Source organism: Hyla sarda, unplaced genomic scaffold (assembly GCF_029499605.1).
Source record: "Hyla sarda isolate aHylSar1 unplaced genomic scaffold, aHylSar1.hap1 scaffold_923, whole genome shotgun sequence".
NCBI lineage: Eukaryota > Metazoa > Chordata > Amphibia > Anura > Hylidae > Hyla > Hyla sarda.
In genome coordinates this window covers 45,671-65,765 of record NW_026610953.1, presented here as the reverse complement: position 1 = coordinate 65,765, position 20,095 = coordinate 45,671, and the positions used below count along the sequence as shown (strand labels likewise).

General features: G+C 45.8%; 7 non-coding genes and 2 pseudogenes across 7 annotated transcripts; all 9 read left to right on the top strand.

Annotated features, from left to right (window-relative positions):
- Positions 1–1,515: 1,515 nt before the first annotated feature.
- Positions 1,516–1,706, top strand: LOC130349759 (U2 spliceosomal RNA). Its single transcript, XR_008887018.1, has one exon. It is a non-coding gene; the product is annotated as a U2 spliceosomal RNA (small nuclear RNA).
- A 2,072-nt stretch (positions 1,707–3,778) lies between these two features.
- On the top strand, positions 3,779–3,969 carry LOC130349758 (U2 spliceosomal RNA). The gene has a single exon (XR_008887017.1). It is a non-coding gene; the product is annotated as a U2 spliceosomal RNA (small nuclear RNA).
- Positions 3,970–6,073: 2,104 nt separating this feature from the next.
- On the top strand, positions 6,074–6,233 carry LOC130349805 (U2 spliceosomal RNA; annotated as a pseudogene).
- Positions 6,234–8,504: 2,271 nt separating this feature from the next.
- Positions 8,505–8,689, top strand: LOC130349796 (U2 spliceosomal RNA). The gene has a single exon (XR_008887046.1). It is a non-coding gene; the product is annotated as a U2 spliceosomal RNA (small nuclear RNA).
- A 2,093-nt stretch (positions 8,690–10,782) lies between these two features.
- On the top strand, positions 10,783–10,973 carry LOC130349757 (U2 spliceosomal RNA). Its single transcript, XR_008887016.1, has one exon. It is a non-coding gene; the product is annotated as a U2 spliceosomal RNA (small nuclear RNA).
- Positions 10,974–13,060: 2,087 nt separating this feature from the next.
- LOC130349756 (U2 spliceosomal RNA) lies at positions 13,061–13,251 on the top strand. The gene has a single exon (XR_008887015.1). It is a non-coding gene; the product is annotated as a U2 spliceosomal RNA (small nuclear RNA).
- Positions 13,252–15,352: 2,101 nt separating this feature from the next.
- On the top strand, positions 15,353–15,543 carry LOC130349755 (U2 spliceosomal RNA). Its single transcript, XR_008887014.1, has one exon. It is a non-coding gene; the product is annotated as a U2 spliceosomal RNA (small nuclear RNA).
- Positions 15,544–17,637: 2,094 nt separating this feature from the next.
- LOC130349754 (U2 spliceosomal RNA) lies at positions 17,638–17,773 on the top strand (annotated as a pseudogene).
- Positions 17,774–19,222: 1,449 nt separating this feature from the next.
- LOC130349795 (U2 spliceosomal RNA) lies at positions 19,223–19,407 on the top strand. Its single transcript, XR_008887045.1, has one exon. It is a non-coding gene; the product is annotated as a U2 spliceosomal RNA (small nuclear RNA).
- The last annotated feature ends 688 nt before the right edge of the window (positions 19,408–20,095 follow it).

Below are 20,095 nucleotides of genomic sequence, written 5' to 3'. Positions count from 1 at the left end.
ACAAATGCTTCCAGCCATCCATTGCACTAATGGATTGGTCATCAGCTGGCTGTCTATGTCCCGCATCAATATAGACCAAAGTACAGAGGGTTAGGCTATGCTATTGTGCACCTACCTGATGCATCAGAAGGTGCGAGGCCCTTGCTAAATTCTGTGCACAGACTTTGAGATCTATACTTTAGACTGTATCTAAACCTGCTCCAACATGGACTGACATTCTGGCCTACTTTCAGCCGATGCGACTTGTCTGTCGCTGAACAGTCGCTTTTTATGTATTCAGCACCTATGTATAATGTTGTAAAAATGCTCTAGAAGCTAAAGTCGCAGAAATGTCACACATATTTGGCCTGCAACTTTCTGTGCGACAAATTCAGACAGGAAAAATCAGTATAAATCCTTAGAAAATTATCCCCCAGTGTCTCCATCTGCTGGCGGTATTGAATAAGCATTGCTGCACTGATGGGGTATGCATTAGACGAAAAAAAAGAAGAAAAAGAAGAATAATACGCCCAGAAAAGAGGCGAAAAGGAGAAAAACGTAAAAAAACGTGAAAAAAAAGTAAGAGGAAGAGAAGGGAAAAAAAGGTGGAAATGGGTTTAAAAGTGATTTCGGCGGAGAAATATATATATATATATATATATACGCGCACACACACACATATATATAAACGTATTCTCCGTTGAGATATTGCAGCCGCTGCTGTGTCCAGGCCCAGGAGCCTTAGCACTGTGCTGTGATGTCACTCAATACCACTGACATCACTAGGTGTAAACAACATCTCTCCTTTGCTGTGTATGTGACTATGGAGCTGTTTGGTGATGTCGTCTATTATGGCCTTCATAGAAGCAACAGGAGATTGTTGCATCCATCTAGAACCCTCAGAACTACAGTGCTATGATGTCACTCACTTCCACAGGCCTTGCAGAGTGTAAACAACAACAACCCAGCTTTGTTGTGTATGTAACCATAGGGATTTGTGATGTCACCTAGAACCTTCACAGCAGCGACAGCTTTATGAGGAGCATCAGCACTGCTCTGCCTGAGCAGAACCATCACCGCCATAGGTTGTCAAATAACCCGGGTTTAACCCACACAGGTAAGTCCAATGGGGTGCAGGCATGTCCTCTATGCTTACAGCTTCCCGTGGGTGTTGGTTTGATACCGTTTGGGGACAGCCAAGGAGGCATCTGCAGGCAACAAAGGTAGGTGTGTGCTTGTGTGTGTGTTTCCTATGCAGATCCTAAGCCCAGTGTCACATGCAAGTAGGAGGAGTAAGAAGGGTTCCTGGCAAATCCGGGTTATGGATTGCATTTAAAAAGGCCCCGTGGGAGTGCAATGGGCCCCTGTCTTGCTGCTTAGCAATAATGGTATGGGTTTAGGTTCTGCTGTGTGTACTGGTGGTTGACTGCCCCCCAGCCCAGAGTGTGCATGGAAAATTGTCTGGCAGCCTCCCTGACAGCAAGCAGTGATAGTGCCCATGAAGGGCACCTTGTTGGGCCCGCCCCTTTCACGGTTATCGCTTCTCGGCCTTTTGGCTAAGATCAAGTGTAGTATCTGTTCTTATCAGTTTAATATCTGATACGTCCCCTATCTGGGGACCATATATTAAATGGATTTTTGAGAACGGGGGCCGATTTCGAAGCTTGCTTCCGTCGCCCTATGCATTGACCCGATATGGCAGTATCTTCGGGTACAGTGCACCACCCCCTTACAGGGTTAAAAAGAAAGATTCCTACTTTCATTGCTACCTGCTTGCTGGCTAGCCAGCTAGCCAGCCCTGTGGGCCTTGCTGCTGCTGCAGCCAAAAAACAAAAGGTGGTGCTGCTGCTGCTTCTGCTGCTTCTGCTTCTGCTTGTGTCTGGCCGCTGTTGGAGCGTCCAGGCACAGGACTTCTGCTGCTGCTGACTAAATGGCCTCCTTAATTGGATCATTTGAGTAGCCAGCACACCTGTGCAGGTAGGGCATGACATGATAGGCAGCTGCCTTGATAGCGGGTGGGTGCTGAATGTTCCTAATTGACAAAATAAGATTAATGCTTATGAAGAAATATAAAATCTCATCCCTTCCCCAATATCGCGCCACACCCCTACCCCTTAATTCCCTGGTTGAACTTGATGGACATATGTCTTTTTTCGACCGTACTAACTATGTAACTATGTAACATAACATGGGGGGGGGGGGGTCTCCTGGCTGTTCACACAGGTGTGTCATTGCTGTACATTGACCATGCATTGCTTCTGTGGTATTGCAAAGGCAAAGACAAATGCTTCCAGCCATCCATTGCACTAATGGATTGGTCATCAGCTGGCTGTCTATGTCCCGCATCAATATAGACCAAAGTACAGAGGGTTAGGCTATGCTATTGTGCACCTACCTGATGCATCAGAAGGTGCGAGGCCCTTGCTAAATTCTGTGCACAGACTTTGAGATCTATACTTTAGACTGTATCTAAACCTGCTCCAACATGGACTGACATTCTGGCCTACTTTCAGCCGATGCGACTTGTCTGTCGCTGAACAGTCGCTTTTTATGTATTCAGCACCTATGTATAATGTTGTAAAAATGCTCTAGAAGCTAAAGTCGCAGAAATGTCACACATATTTGGCCTGCAACTTTCTGTGCGACAAATTCAGACAGGAAAAATCAGTATAAATCCTTAGAAAATTATCCCCCAGTGTCTCCATCTGCTGGCGGTATTGAATAAGCATTGCTGCACTGATGGGGTATGCATTAGACGAAAAAAAAGAAGAAAAAGAAGAATAATACGCCCAGAAAAGAGGCGAAAAGGAGAAAAACGTAAAAAAACGTGAAAAAAAAGTAAGAGGAAGAGAAGGGAAAAAAAGGTGGAAATGGGTTTAAAAGTGATTTCGGCGGAGAAATATATATATATATATATATATATATACGCGCACACACACACATATATATAAACGTATTCTCCGTTGAGATATTGCAGCCGCTGCTGTGTCCAGGCCCAGGAGCCTTAGCACTGTGCTGTGATGTCACTCAATACCACTGACATCACTAGGTGTAAACAACATCTCTCCTTTGCTGTGTATGTGACTATGGAGCTGTTTGGTGATGTCGTCTATTATGGCCTTCATAGAAGCAACAGGAGATTGTTGCATCCATCTAGAACCCTCAGAACTACAGTGCTATGATGTCACTCACTTCCACAGGCCTTGCAGAGTGTAAACAACAACAACCCAGCTTTGTTGTGTATGTAACCATAGGGATTTGTGATGTCACCTAGAACCTTCACAGCAGCGACAGCTTTATGAGGAGCATCAGCACTGCTCTGCCTGAGCAGAACCATCACCGCCATAGGTTGTCAAATAACCCGGGTTTAACCCACACAGGTAAGTCCAATGGGGTGCAGGCATGTCCTCTATGCTTACAGCTTCCCGTGGGTGTTGGTTTGATACCGTTTGGGGACAGCCAAGGAGGCATCTGCAGGCAACAAAGGTAGGTGTGTGCTTGTGTGTGTGTTTCCTATGCAGATCCTAAGCCCAGTGTCACATGCAAGTAGGAGGAGTAAGAAGGGTTCCTGGCAAATCCGGGTTATGGATTGCATTTAAAAAGGCCCCGTGGGAGTGCAATGGGCCCCTGTCTTGCTGCTTAGCAATAATGGTATGGGTTTAGGTTCTGCTGTGTGTACTGGTGGTTGACTGCCCCCCAGCCCAGAGTGTGCATGGAAAATTGTCTGGCAGCCTCCCTGACAGCAAGCAGTGATAGTGCCCATGAAGGGCACCTTGTTGGGCCCGCCCCTTTCACGGTTATCGCTTCTCGGCCTTTTGGCTAAGATCAAGTGTAGTATCTGTTCTTATCAGTTTAATATCTGATACGTCCCCTATCTGGGGACCATATATTAAATGGATTTTTGAGAACGGGGGCCGATTTCGAAGCTTGCTTCCGTCGCCCTATGCATTGACCCGATATGGCAGTATCTTCGGGTACAGTGCACCACCCCCTTACAGGGTTAAAAAGAAAGATTCCTACTTTCATTGCTACCTGCTTGCTGGCTAGCCAGCTAGCCAGCCCTGTGGGCCTTGCTGCTGCTGCAGCCAAAAAACAAAAGGTGGTGCTGCTGCTGCTTCTGCTGCTTCTGCTTCTGCTTGTGTCTGGCCGCTGTTGGAGCGTCCAGGCACAGGACTTCTGCTGCTGCTGACTAAATGGCCTCCTTAATTGGATCATTTGAGTAGCCAGCACACCTGTGCAGGTAGGGCATGACATGATAGGCAGCTGCCTTGATAGCGGGTGGGTGCTGAATGTTCCTAATTGACAAAATAAGATTAATGCTTATGAAGAAATATAAAATCTCATCCCTTCCCCAATATCGCGCCACACCCCTACCCCTTAATTCCCTGGTTGAACTTGATGGACATATGTCTTTTTTCGACCGTACTAACTATGTAACTATGTAACATAACATGGGGGGGGGGGGGGGGGTCTCCTGGCTGTTCACACAGGTGTGTCATTGCTGTACATTGACCATGCATTGCTTCTGTGGTATTGCAAAGGCAAAGACAAATGCTTCCAGCCATCCATTGCACTAATGGATTGGTCATCAGCTGGCTGTCTATGTCCCGCATCAATATAGACCAAAGTACAGAGGGTTAGGCTATGCTATTGTGCACCTACCTGATGCATCAGAAGGTGCGAGGCCCTTGCTAAATTCTGTGCACAGACTTTGAGATCTATACTTTAGACTGTATCTAAACCTGCTCCAACATGGACTGACATTCTGGCCTACTTTCAGCCGATGCGACTTGTCTGTCGCTGAACAGTCGCTTTTTATGTATTCAGCACCTATGTATAATGTTGTAAAAATGCTCTAGAAGCTAAAGTCGCAGAAATGTCACACATATTTGGCCTGCAACTTTCTGTGCGACAAATTCAGACAGGAAAAATCAGTATAAATCCTTAGAAAATTATCCCCCAGTGTCTCCATCTGCTGGCGGTATTGAATAAGCATTGCTGCACTGATGGGGTATGCATTAGACGAAAAAAAAGAAGAAAAAGAAGAATAATACGCCCAGAAAAGAGGCGAAAAGGAGAAAAACGTAAAAAAACGTGAAAAAAAAGTAAGAGGAAGAGAAGGGAAAAAAAGGTGGAAATGGGTTTAAAAGTGATTTCGGCGGAGAAATATATATATATATATATATATATATATATATATATATATATATATATATATATACGCGCACACACACACATATATATAAACGTATTCTCCGTTGAGATATTGCAGCCGCTGCTGTGTCCAGGCCCAGGAGCCTTAGCACTGTGCTGTGATGTCACTCAATACCACTGACATCACTAGGTGTAAACAACATCTCTCCTTTGCTGTGTATGTGACTATGGAGCTGTTTGGTGATGTCGTCTATTATGGCCTTCATAGAAGCAACAGGAGATTGTTGCATCCATCTAGAACCCTCAGAACTACAGTGCTATGATGTCACTCACTTCCACAGGCCTTGCAGAGTGTAAACAACAACAACCCAGCTTTGTTGTGTATGTAACCATAGGGATTTGTGATGTCACCTAGAACCTTCACAGCAGCGACAGCTTTATGAGGAGCATCAGCACTGCTCTGCCTGAGCAGAACCATCACCGCCATAGGTTGTCAAATAACCCGGGATTAACCCACACAGGTAAGTCCAATGGGGTGCAGGCATGTCCTCTATGCTTACAGCTTCCCGTGGGTGTTGGTTTGATACCGTTTGGGGACAGCCAAGGAGGCATCTGCAGGCAACAAAGGTAGGTGTGTGCTTGTGTGTGTGTTTCCTATGCAGATCCTAAGCCCAGTGTCACATGCAAGTAGGAGGAGTAAGACGGGTTCCTGGCAAATCCGGGTTATGGATTGCATTTAAAAAGGCCCCGTGGGAGTGCAATGGGCCCCTGTCTTGCTGCTTAGCAATAATGGTATGGGTTTAGGTTCTGCTGTGTGTACTGGTGGTTGACTGCCCCCCAGCCCAGAGTGTGCATGGAAAATTGTCTGGCAGCCTCCCTGACAGCAAGCAGTGATAGTGCCCATGAAGGGCACCTTGTTGGGCCCGCCCCTTTCACGGTTATCGCTTCTCGGCCTTTTGGCTAAGATCAAGTGTAGTATCTGTTCTTATCAGTTTTCATGCTGGTGGGGATGGGTGCTGCATGGAGGATGCAGGTGTACCAGGGCTTTCCGGGGCTGGTTCTGAGGAATCAGCTCGACGGCTGCCCCGATGTGACCTGTTCCCTCCGGGTCTCGCCATGAGGCTGAGAGGGTCTAGAGCCGAGGTACTTTTGTGCCTCGGGGAGTGGTGACCCCGAGGTGCCGAAACTCACTGGGAGAATAGGCTCACTGAGTTGAAGCACGGGCACCATAATCTCTTCACCTTGTGGCACTCACCTCTTGATTCCCGGCCTTCTGGCTAGGATCAGAGAAATTTTTATAGATCCGGCCGGATGTCCGGGCAGTATATCTGCACACATTCACTTATTTATTTATTTTTTGTCTCACTGTGTCACTTTTTGCGTGTTGTGTGTTCACAGGATTTGTCAGGATGCGGTAGCCCTTCTGGGTGTCCCTCCTGGCGGTCTAGGGGAGGTGTGTGTGGCCATTAGGTTCCGCACCTCCCTGCAAACACCCCGGGTACTCCTGCTTCGCAGGGTACCTACCGTAATCGGCTCTGCGGGCAGATACCTTGGCTAACGCCAAGGGGGATGCCGGGAGCATTTGTGGTCCCCTAGTAGCTTCGGCGAAAAGGGACATCGAACCTGGAACCTCGCAGGTACCTTTTGGTCCGGAGGCGAAGGGTAAGGTTTGTTGGGGGGCCTCTCTCCTATCGGAGAAGGGCTTGCGATAGACCGCATCCTTTGTGCACGTTTTTTTAGTGTAACACGTTTGCACTTTTTCTTGCACTTTGGGTGAATCGAAAGCACGTTCCTCGGCTTTAGATAAATAAAAAAAAAAAAAATATGCTTGCTTGATCTGGCTGGAAGGAGCCCGGGGTACCCGCTCCTTTTCCCTGGGGGATCGTCCCATCTATATGGTGGGACTAAACCCCCTTGCTGACATCAGGGTGGCGGCTTAGTCCCCGGGCAACGAGGAGCGATCACCACCTACCTACCTACCTGCCTGCAGTAGGGGAGGTGTTTTTTCTGCGATGGAGGAGGCTGGCAAGAAAGGAGAGCCTGCTGGAGGTGTACCTAGCTACGCCAGACTACGAAATGGAGTCCGAATTACTCTTTTGGATGCTGGAAAGAAGGAGAGAGGTTTATTCTTCGTGGTGGAGGAGATTTTGTTCCAGTTTTTTGAGCTGAGGAAGGACCAGATATTATCGATGCTGGAATTTCCAAGAAATGGAGTCTATGATGTGGTTCTGGTTTCGGAGGAGGACTATGGTGTGTTCTGCAATAAAGCATTGCTGTGGAAGTCGCACCCTAAGTTGGGAGGGGTAGAGATTACTCCCCATTTCCCGACTCGGGAAAGACTTATAACTGTGAGGATGTACAGTCCGTATATCACAGAAGAAGAGATTGTTCTGTTCCTTTCTAGATTCTGTGAGGAGGTGAAGCCAAAAGGCAAGATCTATAATCAATATGGACTTTGGACGACAAAGTGGAAATTTCAAGTGAAGTTTCAGAAAACACCTGATGGAAAGCTAATTTATCCCCCAGGGCGTTTTAAGATTGGCCCAGTAAATGGGGACCTGTTCTTTTCAGGCATGGACGACTTTTGTCGAAAGTGTAAAAGGTATGGCCATAGGAAAGATTTTTGTGATATTGTTTGGTGCTATAAATGCCAAGAAGAAGGCCATGAGCCAGAAGCATGTAAGGTGAAGAAAAAGTGTCATCTATGTGGTGATGAGGGACACCTGGCAGTAATGTGTCCTAAGAAGAAGAAGAAGAAAAAGGAGGTTATGAAACGAAGTAGGGAGGAGGAAACTGATGTGAGGGAAGAACCTGAAGAGGAGGAAACTCCAACCAGGAAAGTGATGGAGGAGAAGAAAAGGAAAGAAAATGAAGAAGAATATGTATCGGTAGAGTATGGAGGCTCTCTTGATGTTGTCTTCAAGAGTGTGTCAAAAAAAGAAAAAAAAGCCTTTGACGAGGATTTGGGAAATCTGAAAGAAAGATTGGGAATCAAAGTCAATGAAGCAAGGGATAAAGTCTATTGTTCCTTTCACGCAGATATAGATAGATTTGTGGAAACATACAAGGTTCCAGCGTGGCTGGCGATTCCAGCCAAAAGTGAGATGCTGAGTGGATCTATAACTTGTGGTTTCTTAGACTTCTTGATGGTCTTTGCATGGAGAAGAGGAATGACATTTGGGTAATTTTTCTTTAAGAAATTATAGAATTATAGTATGGTTAGTTTTGGTTTGATAATTTTTTTATGTTTTAAATATGGTTTCTTTTATTGTTTAAAAAAAAAAAAAAAAAAAGAGATAAAGAAATAAAGAAAAACGGGTTTTCCTGATGATGAACAAAAAATCAAGCTCAAATAAGATCTTAGAGCTCTGATGGAGTTCTGAGGGTTAACTAAAAAAAAAAATCTGTTCTTATCAGTTTAATATCTGATACGTCCCCTATCTGGGGACCATATATTAAATGGATTTTTGAGAACGGGGGCCGATTTCGAAGCTTGCTTCCGTCGCCCTATGCATTGACCCGATATGGCAGTATCTTCGGGTACAGTGCACCACCCCCTTACAGGGTTAAAAAGAAAGATTCCTACTTTCATTGCTACCTGCTTGCTGGCTAGCCAGCTAGCCAGCCCTGTGGGCCTTGCTGCTGCTGCAGCCAAAAAACAAAAGGTGGTGCTGCTGCTGCTTCTGCTGCTTCTGCTTCTGCTTGTGTCTGGCCGCTGTTGGAGCGTCCAGGCACAGGACTTCTGCTGCTGCTGACTAAATGGCCTCCTTAATTGGATCATTTGAGTAGCCAGCACACCTGTGCAGGTAGGGCATGACATGATAGGCAGCTGCCTTGATAGCGGGTGGGTGCTGAATGTTCCTAATTGACAAAATAAGATTAATGCTTATGAAGAAATATAAAATCTCATCCCTTCCCCAATATCGCGCCACACCCCTACCCCTTAATTCCCTGGTTGAACTTGATGGACATATGTCTTTTTTCGACCGTACTAACTATGTAACTATGTAACATAACATGGGGGGGGGGGGTCTCCTGGCTGTTCACACAGGTGTGTCATTGCTGTACATTGACCATGCATTGCTTCTGTGGTATTGCAAAGGCAAAGACAAATGCTTCCAGCCATCCATTGCACTAATGGATTGGTCATCAGCTGGCTGTCTATGTCCCGCATCAATATAGACCAAAGTACAGAGGGTTAGGGTATGCTATTGTGCACCTACCTGATGCATCAGAAGGTGCGAGGCCCTTGCTAAATTCTGTGCACAGACTTTGAGATCTATACTTTAGACTGTATCTAAACCTGCTCCAACATGGACTGACATTCTGGCCTACTTTCAGCCGATGCGACTTGTCTGTCGCTGAACAGTCGCTTTTTATGTATTCAGCACCTATGTATAATGTTGTAAAAATGCTCTAGAAGCTAAAGTCGCAGAAATGTCACACATATTTGGCCTGCAACTTTCTGTGCGACAAATTCAGACAGGAAAAATCAGTATAAATCCTTAGAAAATTATCCCCCAGTGTCTCCATCTGCTGGCGGTATTGAATAAGCATTGCTGCACTGATGGGGTATGCATTAGACGAAAAAAAAGAAGAAAAAGAAGAATAATACGCCCAGAAAAGAGGCGAAAAGGAGAAAAACGTAAAAAAACGTGAAAAAAAAGTAAGAGGAAGAGAAGGGAAAAAAAGGTGGAAATGGGTTTAAAAGTGATTTCGGCGGAGAAATATATATATATATATATATATATATATATATATATATATATATATATACGCGCACACACACACATATATATAAACGTATTCTCCGTTGAGATATTGCAGCCGCTGCTGTGTCCAGGCCCAGGAGCCTTAGCACTGTGCTGTGATGTCACTCAATACCACTGACATCACTAGGTGTAAACAACATCTCTCCTTTGCTGTGTATGTGACTATGGAGCTGTTTGGTGATGTCGTCTATTATGGCCTTCATAGAAGCAACAGGAGATTGTTGCATCCATCTAGAACCCTCAGAACTACAGTGCTATGATGTCACTCACTTCCACAGGCCTTGCAGAGTGTAAACAACAACAACCCAGCTTTGTTGTGTATGTAACCATAGGGATTTGTGATGTCACCTAGAACCTTCACAGCAGCGACAGCTTTATGAGGAGCATCAGCACTGCTCTGCCTGAGCAGAACCATCACCGCCATAGGTTGTCAAATAACCCGGGTTTAACCCACACAGGTAAGTCCAATGGGGTGCAGGCATGTCCTCTATGCTTACAGCTTCCCGTGGGTGTTGGTTTGATACCGTTTGGGGACAGCCAAGGAGGCATCTGCAGGCAACAAAGGTAGGTGTGTGCTTGTGTGTGTGTTTCCTATGCAGATCCTAAGCCCAGTGTCACATGCAAGTAGGAGGAGTAAGAAGGGTTCCTGGCAAATCCGGGTTATGGATTGCATTTAAAAAGGCCCCGTGGGAGTGCAATGGGCCCCTGTCTTGCTGCTTAGCAATAATGGTATGGGTTTAGGTTCTGCTGTGTGTACTGGTGGTTGACTGCCCCCCAGCCCAGAGTGTGCATGGAAAATTGTCTGGCAGCCTCCCTGACAGCAAGCAGTGATAGTGCCCATGAAGGGCACCTTGTTGGGCCCGCCCCTTTCACGGTTATCGCTTCTCGGCCTTTTGGCTAAGATCAAGTGTAGTATCTGTTCTTATCAGTTTAATATCTGATACGTCCCCTATCTGGGGACCATATATTAAATGGATTTTTGAGAACGGGGGCCGATTTCGAAGCTTGCTTCCGTCGCCCTATGCATTGACCCGATATGGCAGTATCTTCGGGTACAGTGCACCACCCCCTTACAGGGTTAAAAAGAAAGATTCCTACTTTCATTGCTACCTGCTTGCTGGCTAGCCAGCTAGCCAGCCCTGTGGGCCTTGCTGCTGCTGCAGCCAAAAAACAAAAGGTGGTGCTGCTGCTGCTTCTGCTGCTTCTGCTTCTGCTTGTGTCTGGCCGCTGTTGGAGCGTCCAGGCACAGGACTTCTGCTGCTGCTGACTAAATGGCCTCCTTAATTGGATCATTTGAGTAGCCAGCACACCTGTGCAGGTAGGGCATGACATGATAGGCAGCTGCCTTGATAGCGGGTGGGTGCTGAATGTTCCTAATTGACAAAATAAGATTAATGCTTATGAAGAAATATAAAATCTCATCCCTTCCCCAATATCGCGCCACACCCCTACCCCTTAATTCCCTGGTTGAACTTGATGGACATATGTCTTTTTTCGACCGTACTAACTATGTAACTATGTAACATAACATGGGGGGGGGGGGGGGGTCTCCTGGCTGTTCACACAGGTGTGTCATTGCTGTACATTGACCATGCATTGCTTCTGTGGTATTGCAAAGGCAAAGACAAATGCTTCCAGCCATCCATTGCACTAATGGATTGGTCATCAGCTGGCTGTCTATGTCCCGCATCAATATAGACCAAAGTACAGAGGGTTAGGCTATGCTCTTGTGCACCTACCTGTTGCATCAGAAGGTGCGAGGCCCTTGCTAAATTCTGTGCACAGACTTTGAGATCTATACTTTAGACTGTATCTAAACCTGCTCCAACATGGACTGACATTCTGGCCTACTTTCAGCCGATGCGACTTGTCTGTCGCTGAACAGTCGCTTTTTATGTATTCAGCACCTATGTATAATGTTGTAAAAATGCTCTAGAAGCTAAAGTCGCAGAAATGTCACACATATTTGGCCTGCAACTTTCTGTGCGACAAATTCAGACAGGAAAAATCAGTATAAATCCTTAGAAAATTATCCCCCAGTGTCTCCATCTGCTGGCGGTATTGAATAAGCATTGCTGCACTGATGGGGTATGCATTAGACGAAAAAAAAGAAGAAAAAGAAGAATAATACGCCCAGAAAAGAGGCGAAAAGGAGAAAAACGTAAAAAAACGTGAAAAAAAAGTAAGAGGAAGAGAAGGGAAAAAAAGGTGGAAATGGGTTTAAAAGTGATTTCGGCGGAGAAATATATATATATATATATATATATATATATATATATATACGCGCACACACACACATATATATAAACGTATTCTCCGTTGAGATATTGCAGCCGCTGCTGTGTCCAGGCCCAGGAGCCTTAGCACTGTGCTGTGATGTCACTCAATACCACTGACATCACTAGGTGTAAACAACATCTCTCCTTTGCTGTGTATGTGACTATGGAGCTGTTTGGTGATGTCGTCTATTATGGCCTTCATAGAAGCAACAGGAGATTGTTGCATCCATCTAGAACCCTCAGAACTACAGTGCTATGATGTCACTCACTTCCACAGGCCTTGCAGAGTGTAAACAACAACAACCCAGCTTTGTTGTGTATGTAACCATAGGGATTTGTGATGTCACCTAGAACCTTCACAGCAGCGACAGCTTTATGAGGAGCATCAGCACTGCTCTGCCTGAGCAGAACCATCACCGCCATAGGTTGTCAAATAACCCGGGTTTAACCCACACAGGTAAGTCCAATGGGGTGCAGGCATGTCCTCTATGCTTACAGCTTCCCGTGGGTGTTGGTTTGATACCGTTTGGGGACAGCCAAGGAGGCATCTGCAGGCAACAAAGGTAGGTGTGTGCTTGTGTGTGTGTTTCCTATGCAGATCCTAAGCCCAGTGTCACATGCAAGTAGGAGGAGTAAGAAGGGTTCCTGGCAAATCCGGGTTATGGATTGCATTTAAAAAGGCCCCGTGGGAGTGCAATGGGCCCCTGTCTTGCTGCTTAGCAATAATGGTATGGGTTTAGGTTCTGCTGTGTGTACTGGTGGTTGACTGCCCCCCAGCCCAGAGTGTGCATGGAAAATTGTCTGGCAGCCTCCCTGACAGCAAGCAGTGATAGTGCCCATGAAGGGCACCTTGTTGGGCCCGCCCCTTTCACGGTTATCGCTTCTCGGCCTTTTGGCTAAGATCAAGTGTAGTATCTGTTCTTATCAGTTTAATATCTGATACGTCCCCTATCTGGGGACCATATATTAAATGGATTTTTGAGAACGGGGGCCGATTTCGAAGCTTGCTTCCGTCGCCCTATGCATTGACCCGATATGGCAGTATCTTCGGGTACAGTGCACCACCCCCTTACAGGGTTAAAAAGAAAGATTCCTACTTTCATTGCTACCTGCTTGCTGGCTAGCCAGCTAGCCAGCCCTGTGGGCCTTGCTGCTGCTGCAGCCAAAAAACAAAAGGTGGTGCTGCTGCTGCTTCTGCTGCTTCTGCTTCTGCTTGTGTCTGGCCGCTGTTGGAGCGTCCAGGCACAGGACTTCTGCTGCTGCTGACTAAATGGCCTCCTTAATTGGATCATTTGAGTAGCCAGCACACCTGTGCAGGTAGGGCATGACATGATAGGCAGCTGCCTTGATAGCGGGTGGGTGCTGAATGTTCCTAATTGACAAAATAAGATTAATGCTTATGAAGAAATATAAAATCTCATCCCTTCCCCAATATCGCGCCACACCCCTACCCCTTAATTCCCTGGTTGAACTTGATGGACATATGTCTTTTTTCGACCGTACTAACTATGTAACTATGTAACATAACATGGGGGGGGGGGGGGGGTCTCCTGGCTGTTCACACAGGTGTGTCATTGCTGTACATTGACCATGCATTGCTTCTGTGGTATTGCAAAGGCAAAGACAAATGCTTCCAGCCATCCATTGCACTAATGGATTGGTCATCAGCTGGCTGTCTATGTCCCGCATCAATATAGACCAAAGTACAGAGGGTTAGGCTATGCTATTGTGCACCTACCTGATGCATCAGAAGGTGCGAGGCCCTTGCTAAATTCTGTGCACAGACTTTGAGATCTATACTTTAGACTGTATCTAAACCTGCTCCAACATGGACTGACATTCTGGCCTACTTTCAGCCGATGCGACTTGTCTGTCGCTGAACAGTCGCTTTTTATGTATTCAGCACCTATGTATAATGTTGTAAAAATGCTCTAGAAGCTAAAGTCGCAGAAATGTCACACATATTTGGCCTGCAACTTTCTGTGCGACAAATTCAGACAGGAAAAATCAGTATAAATCCTTAGAAAATTATCCCCCAGTGTCTCCATCTGCTGGCGGTATTGAATAAGCATTGCTGCACTGATGGGGTATGCATTAGACGAAAAAAAAGAAGAAAAAGAAGAATAATACGCCCAGAAAAGAGGCGAAAAGGAGAAAAACGTAAAAAAACGTGAAAAAAAAGTAAGAGGAAGAGAAGGGAAAAAAAGGTGGAAATGGGTTTAAAAGTGATTTCGGCGGAGAAATATATATATATATATATATATATATATATATATATATATATATATATATATACGCGCACACACACACATATATATAAACGTATTCTCCGTTGAGATATTGCAGCCGCTGCTGTGTCCAGGCCCAGGAGCCTTAGCACTGTGCTGTGATGTCACTCAATACCACTGACATCACTAGGTGTAAACAACATCTCTCCTTTGCTGTGTATGTGACTATGGAGCTGTTTGGTGATGTCGTCTATTATGGCCTTCATAGAAGCAACAGGAGATTGTTGCATCCATCTAGAACCCTCAGAACTACAGTGCTATGATGTCACTCACTTCCACAGGCCTTGCAGAGTGTAAACAACAACAACCCAGCTTTGTTGTGTATGTAACCATAGGGATTTGTGATGTCACCTAGAACCTTCACAGCAGCGACAGCTTTATGAGGAGCATCAGCACTGCTCTGCCTGAGCAGAACCATCACCGCCATAGGTTGTCAAATAACCCGGGATTAACCCACACAGGTAAGTCCAATGGGGTGCAGGCATGTCCTCTATGCTTACAGCTTCCCGTGGGTGTTGGTTTGATACCGTTTGGGGACAGCCAAGGAGGCATCTGCAGGCAACAAAGGTAGGTGTGTGCTTGTGTGTGTGTTTCCTATGCAGATCCTAAGCCCAGTGTCACATGCAAGTAGGAGGAGTAAGACGGGTTCCTGGCAAATCCGGGTTATGGATTGCATTTAAAAAGGCCCCGTGGGAGTGCAATGGGCCCCTGTCTTGCTGCTTAGCAATAATGGTATGGGTTTAGGTTCTGCTGTGTGTACTGGTGGTTGACTGCCCCCCAGCCCAGAGTGTGCATGGAAAATTGTCTGGCAGCCTCCCTGACAGCAAGCAGTGATAGTGCCCATGAAGGGCACCTTGTTGGGCCCGCCCCTTTCACGGTTATCGCTTCTCGGCCTTTTGGCTAAGATCAAGTGTAGTATCTGTTCTTATCAGTTTAATATCTGATACGTCCCCTATCTGGGGACCATATATTAAATGGATTTTTGAGAACGGGGGCCGATTTCGAAGCTTGCTTCCGTCGCCCTATGCATTGACCCGATATGGCAGTATCTTCGGGTACAGTGCACCACCCCCTTACAGGGTTAAAAAGAAAGATTCCTACTTTAATTGCTACCTGCTTGCTGGCTAGCCAGCTAGCCAGCCCTGTGGGCCTTGCTGCTGCTGCAGCCAAAAAACAAAAGGTGGTGCTGCTGCTGCTTCTGCTGCTTCTGCTTCTGCTTGTGTCTGGCCGCTGTTGGAGCGTCCAGGCACAGGACTTCTGCTGCTGCTGACTAAATGGCCTCCTTAATTGGATCATTTGAGTAGCCAGCACACCTGTGCAGGTAGGGCATGACATGATAGGCAGCTGCCTTGATAGCGGGTGGGTGCTGAATGTTCCTAATTGACAAAATAAGATTAATGCTTATGAAGAAATATAAAATCTCATCCCTTCCCCAATATCGCGCCACACCCCTACCCCTTAATTCCCTGGTTGAACTTGATGGACATATGTCTTTTTTCGACCGTACTAACTATGTAACTATGTAACATAACATGGGGGGGGGGGGGGGTCTCCTGGCTGTTCACACAGGTGTGTCATTGCTGTACATTGACCATGCATTGCTTCTGTGGTATTGCAAAGGCAAAGACAAATGCTTCCAGCCATCCATTGCACTAATGGATTGGTCATCAGCTGGCTGTCTATGTCCCGCATCAATATAGACCAAAGTACAGAGGGTTAGGCTATGCTATTGTGCACCTACCTGATGCATCAGAAGGTGCGAGGCCCTTGCTAAATTCTGTGCACAGACTTTGAGATCTATACTTTAGACTGTATCTAAACCTGCTCCAACATGGACTGACATTCTGGCCTACTTTCAGCCGATGCGACTTGTCTGTCGCTGAACAGTCGCTTTTTATGTATTCAGCACCTATGTATAATGTTGTAAAAATGCTCTAGAAGCTAAAGTCGCAGAAATGTCACACATATTTGGCCTGCAACTTTCTGTGCGACAAATTCAGACAGGAAAAATCAGTATAAATCCTTAGAAAATTATCCCCCAGTGTCTCCATCTGCTGGCGGTATTGAATAAGCATTGCTGCACTGATGGGGTATGCATTAGACGAAAAAAAAGAAGAAAAAGAAGAATAATACGCCCAGAAAAGAGGCGAAAAGGAGAAAAACGTAAAAAAACGTGAAAAAAAAGTAAGAGGAAGAGAAGGGAAAAAAAGGTGGAAATGGGTTTAAAAGTGATTTCGGCGGAGAAATATATATATATATATATATATATATATATATATATATATATATATACGCGCACACACACACATATATATAAACGTATTCTCCGTTGAGATATTGCAGCCGCTGCTGTGTCCAGGCCCAGGAGCCTTAGCACTGTGCTGTGATGTCACTCAATACCACTGACATCACTAGGTGTAAACAACATCTCTCCTTTGCTGTGTATGTGACTATGGAGCTGTTTGGTGATGTCGTCTATTATGGCCTTCATAGAAGCAACAGGAGATTGTTGCATCCATCTAGAACCCTCAGAACTACAGTGCTATGATGTCACTCACTTCCACAGGCCTTGCAGAGTGTAAACAACAACAACCCAGCTTTGTTGTGTATGTAACCATAGGGATTTGTGATGTCACCTAGAACCTTCACAGCAGCGACAGCTTTATGAGGAGCATCAGCACTGCTCTGCCTGAGCAGAACCATCACCGCCATAGGTTGTCAAATAACCCGGGATTAACCCACACAGGTAAGTCCAATGGGGTGCAGGCATGTCCTCTATGCTTACAGCTTCCCGTGGGTGTTGGTTTGATACCGTTTGGGGACAGCCAAGGAGGCATCTGCAGGCAACAAAGGTAGGTGTGTGCTTGTGTGTGTGTTTCCTATGCAGATCCTAAGCCCAGTGTCACATGCAAGTAGGAGGAGTAAGACGGGTTCCTGGCAAATCCGGGTTATGGATTGCATTTAAAAAGGCCCCGTGGGAGTGCAATGGGCCCCTGTCTTGCTGCTTAGCAATAATGGTATGGGTTTAGGTTCTGCTGTGTGTACTGGTGGTTGACTGCCCCCCAGCCCAGAGTGTGCATGGAAAATTGTCTGGCAGCCTCCCTGACAGCAAGCAGTGATAGTGCCCATGAAGGGCACCTTGTTGGGCCCGCCCCTTTCACGGTTATCGCTTCTCGGCCTTTTGGCTAAGATCAAGTGTAGTATATGCTTGCTTGATCTGGCTGGAAGGAGCCCGGGGTACCCGCTCCTTTTCCCTGGGGGATCGTCCCATCTATATGGTGGGACTAAACCCCCTTGCTGACATCAGGGTGGCGGCTTAGTCCCCGGGCAACGAGGAGCGATCACCACCTACCTACCTACCTGCCTGCAGTAGGGGAGGTGTTTTTTCTGCGATGGAGGAGGCTGGCAAGAAAGGAGAGCCTGCTGGAGGTGTACCTAGCTACGCCAGACTACGAAATGGAGTCCGAATTACTCTTTTGGATGCTGGAAAGAAGGAGAGAGGTTTATTCTTCGTGGTGGAGGAGATTTTGTTCCAGTTTTTTGAGCTGAGGAAGGACCAGATATTATCGATGCTGGAATTTCCAAGAAATGGAGTCTATGATGTGGTTCTGGTTTCGGAGGAGGACTATGGTGTGTTCTGCAATAAAGCATTGCTGTGGAAGTCGCACCCTAAGTTGGGAGGGGTAGAGATTACTCCCCATTTCCCGACTCGGGAAAGACTTATAACTGTGAGGATGTACAGTCCGTATATCACAGAAGAAGAGATTGTTCTGTTCCTTTCTAGATTCTGTGAGGAGGTGAAGCCAAAAGGCAAGATCTATAATCAATATGGACTTTGGACGACAAAGTGGAAATTTCAAGTGAAGTTTCAGAAAACACCTGATGGAAAGCTAATTTATCCCCCAGGGCGTTTTAAGATTGGCCCAGTAAATGGGGACCTGTTCTTTTCAGGCATGGACGACTTTTGTCGAAAGTGTAAAAGGTATGGCCATAGGAAAGATTTTTGTGATATTGTTTGGTGCTATAAATGCCAAGAAGAAGGCCATGAGCCAGAAGCATGTAAGGTGAAGAAAAAGTGTCATCTATGTGGTGATGAGGGACACCTGGCAGTAATGTGTCCTAAGAAGAAGAAGAAGAAAAAGGAGGTTATGAAACGAAGTAGGGAGGAGGAAACTGATGTGAGGGAAGAACCTGAAGAGGAGGAAACTCCAACCAGGAAAGTGATGGAGGAGAAGAAAAGGAAAGAAAATGAAGAAGAATATGTATCGGTAGAGTATGGAGGCTCTCTTGATGTTGTCTTCAAGAGTGTGTCAAAAAAAGAAAAAAAAGCCTTTGACGAGGATTTGGGAAATCTGAAAGAAAGATTGGGAATCAAAGTCAATGAAGCAAGGGATAAAGTCTATTGTTCCTTTCACGCAGATATAGATAGATTTGTGGAAACATACAAGGTTCCAGCGTGGCTGGCGATTCCAGCCAAAAGTGAGATGCTGAGTGGATCTATAACTTGTGGTTTCTTAGACTTCTTGATGGTCTTTGCATGGAGAAGAGGAATGACATTTGGGTAATTTTTCTTTAAGAAATTATAGAATTATAGTATGGTTAGTTTTGGTTTGATAATTTTTTTATGTTTTAAATATGGTTTCTTTTATTGTTTAAAAAAAAAAAAAAAAAAGAGATAAAGAAATAAAGAAAAACGGGTTTTCCTGATGATGAACAAAAAATCAAGCTCAAATAAGATCTTAGAGCTCTGATGGAGTTCTGAGGGTTAACTAAAAAAAAAAATCTGTTCTTATCAGTTTAATATCTGATACGTCCCCTATCTGGGGACCATATATTAAATGGATTTTTGAGAACGGGGGCCGATTTCGAAGCTTGCTTCCGTCGCCCTATGCATTGACCCGATATGGCAGTATCTTCGGGTACAGTGCACCACCCCCTTACAGGGTTAAAAAGAAAGATTCATACTTTCATTGCTACCTGCTTGCTGGCTAGCCAGCTAGCCAGCCCTGTGGGCCTTGCTGCTGCTGCAGCCAAAAAACAAAAGGTGGTGCTGCTGCTGCTTCTGCTGCTTCTGCTTCTGCTTGTGTCTGGCCGCTGTTGGAGCGTCCAGGCACAGGACTTCTGCTGCTGCTGACTAAATGGCCTCCTTAATTGGATCATTTGAGTAGCCAGCACACCTGTGCAGGTAGGGCATGACATGATAGGCAGCTGCCTTGATAGCGGGTGGGTGCTGAATGTTCCTAATTGACAAAATAAGATTAATGCTTATGAAGAAATATAAAATCTCATCCCTTCCCCAATATCGCGCCACACCCCTACCCCTTAATTCCCTGGTTGAACTTGATGGACATATGTCTTTTTTCGACCGTACTAACTATGTAACTATGTAACATAACATGGGGGGGGGGGGGGGTCTCCTGGCTGTTCACACAGGTGTGTCATTGCTGTACATTGACCATGCATTGCTTCTGTGGTATTGCAAAGGCAAAGACAAATGCTTCCAGCCATCCATTGCACTAATGGATTGGTCATCAGCTGGCTGTCTATGTCCCGCATCAATATAGACCAAAGTACAGAGGGTTAGGCTATGCTCTTGTGCACCTACCTGTTGCATCAGAAGGTG